The sequence below is a fragment of the Mustela nigripes genome, chromosome 5 (assembly GCF_022355385.1).
Source record: "Mustela nigripes isolate SB6536 chromosome 5, MUSNIG.SB6536, whole genome shotgun sequence".
Lineage (NCBI taxonomy): Eukaryota > Metazoa > Chordata > Mammalia > Carnivora > Mustelidae > Mustela > Mustela nigripes.
In genome coordinates this window covers 30,741,241-30,743,850 of record NC_081561.1, presented here as the reverse complement: position 1 = coordinate 30,743,850, position 2,610 = coordinate 30,741,241, and the positions used below count along the sequence as shown (strand labels likewise).

At 45.7% G+C, this 2,610-nt stretch overlaps 1 pseudogene; it reads right to left on the bottom strand.

Annotated features, from left to right (window-relative positions):
• Positions 1-687: 687 nt before the first annotated feature.
• LOC132018596 (mitochondrial fission factor-like) lies at positions 688-1,576 on the bottom strand (annotated as a pseudogene).
• Between the last annotated feature and the right edge of the window lie 1,034 nt (positions 1,577-2,610).

Genomic DNA, 2,610 nt, shown 5'->3' with positions numbered 1-2,610 from the left:
AACAGACTCCTGAGCTCACAGAAGGAGAGTTTAGTAATGCTGCTTTACAGAGAACTTTGTTCCTTCCCTTGCACAGGGCTGCAGTTTTGTTCATCTGCTTACTCTTCTTTTTCTTTCTTTTTGCCTTTTGACTCCCTTCACTCATTTCTACCCTACTCACCTCCTCCTGACAACCTCCAATCTGTCCCCTGTATTTATGAATGTGTAGGGTTTTTTTTTTTAGATTCCAGTATAAATGAAGTCGCATGGTATTCGTCTTTCTCTGACTTACGTCACTTCACCTAATACCCCAGAGATCCCTCTGTAGTGTCACAAATGGCAAGGTTTCAATCTTTTTTTTTTTTTTTTTTTTTTTTACAGCTAGGTAATATTCCATTTCATATGTACCACAGTTTCTCACTCCATTCACCCATCAACAGACACTTGGGTGATTCCCCTATCTTTGCCATTATCAACAGTGCTCAGTGAGCATGGGGGTGCACATATCTTTTTGAAAGAATGCTTTCATTTTCCTCAGATGATATGGAATAATTTTAATTTTTAACAAAGTCATGTCAGACCCCTAGTTTATTTATTTATTTCTTGCACATTCTTCCTGTCTCCAGCTGTTGAGACCATATTTCTGAGAGCCGAGGTTACCGCTAGTGGTGAAACCAGAGCCAGTGCTAAGCAGCCCGACCCCGACAGTCATGGAACATGTTCTTTGTTCTCCTCTTCTAGAAGCTGTAGAGATCCAGTTAGATTATCCGTTGTCTTCACGAAGCTGCATGTCCAAGCATCCCGTCCTCTGAGGTTCCCACAATGGCTCTTTCTCTCTGTGACAGGCCATGCAGGGGGTCAGCCCTGACCAGCGGTCCATTTTGGAGAACAGCATTTTCTCAGTCACAGAACGCTCTCTTTTTGGGCCGCCAACTGCACAGATTTCTTCATTTTAAATGGGTTGCAGGAGGTCTTTCTAAATCCCGAAAATCAAGTGGTCTTTCACTTGGTGTCAGTATATAAGGTGGCGTTTTGGGCGCCAGACGGCTTTGTTTTTGTTTTGTTTTGTTTTTCTTTAAAGATTTTATTTCTTTCTTTGAGAGAGAGTGAGCGAGAGCACAGGCAAGATGAGGGGCAGAGGGAGAGGGAGAAGCAGAATCTCGGCGGAGCAGGGAGTACTATGCAAGCTCGATCCCAGGACCCCAAGATCCTGAACTGAGCGGAAGCGGCTCAACTGACTGAGCCAGCCAGGCGCCCCGGTGCCCGAGGTTTAAAGGGAGTTGAGGGACTCAGGTCTTGGACGTGGAGTGTCTTCGTTATTTCCTGCTACAGCGCCCAGCCCTGGCCGGAGCCCGCATGATGACACTAGCGTGTGGGACCCCTCGGAATCCTTGTTCCAGGTCAGCAGTTGGTGGCGTTACATTTAATTTTTCTGGGACCCTCGTTTGTTGATTAATACTTCACTGTGTTCCATTTTATACTGAATTCGACTGATTTCTGCCAAGTCAGCCACGGTGGGAGAAGGAAATGTGGCCCCACTCCTAAACGCGAACCGCCTACCGCCGGCTCTTTGGAGCTGTCTGCTTCTGTGCTTCATTCATACCAACTCCTCTGGCTTGCCTCCTTGTGCCTGTGCCGGCTTTAGAGCTGCTGCTGTCCCGCTGGGTCCTCTGGAGGGTCCCTGGCCAGGGCCGCTGCCCACCTGCTCCTCTCTCCAGAGGAGGCGCCTGGCCGGTTAATCATGCACGTAGTTTAAACAGGTAAGTAGTTCTATGAGATCTCCCAGAAACATCCAGTCTCCACTGGCCTCTTCTACCGTGTCCTGCCCCCCCCCCCCCCAACCCGCCAAGAGGTGATAACTTTCAATTGTTTTGAACCAATTCTGTTGGTATTAGCTCCTGTCTCGAAATAACACGTTTGTGTTGCTCCATCTTGATTTTTCAGCTTTAGGCTTTCTCTCTTTACCTCCCACTGTGGAAGACGAGGATTTTCATCCTCATATTACACGCATGCTCTCTTCCCGTGGCCGTAGCCTTTAATACAGTTTTATTGTCGCTCTGGCTTGTGGATGTTCAGTGTTTATATTATCTTGACCACGTGAAAGCAATTCAGAGCCAAACCATAGATTGAGCCATGCTCTTCCTTCCCTAGACAACTTTTGTTTTCCCTGGAGTGAATAATGGTCCTGTTTTCTCCTGCTTGGTTTTGTTTGTGCTTATTATTGAAGCACAAATTTCCTCACAGTGCAATCAGCCCATTTTATTGTCATAAAACTCTCCCGCCACCTTCTGTCTTCACTCACTGCCCTCTGCAACACAGCTGTCATCCTGGGATCACCTCTCATGGTCCTTGTCAGGATTTACCTGTCCTCTATGTGGCGGCTTCTGTTTCTTAAATCCAGTAATTATCCTTTTGTGGTCTAATGCCTTATTTTAGGGAGACACATTCTCTTTTAGCTTCCTGAGAAAGAGTGCATACAAGGCAAATTTTAGTGCTTTTCATTTGAGAAAATGTATTTTTTCTACTCTTATACTTGAATGAGAGCAGTTGGGCATACAATTCAAAATTCAAAATAATTTCTATCAGAATTTTGAGGTCATTTCCCCTTTTCGGTTCTAGTGTTTTATTGAG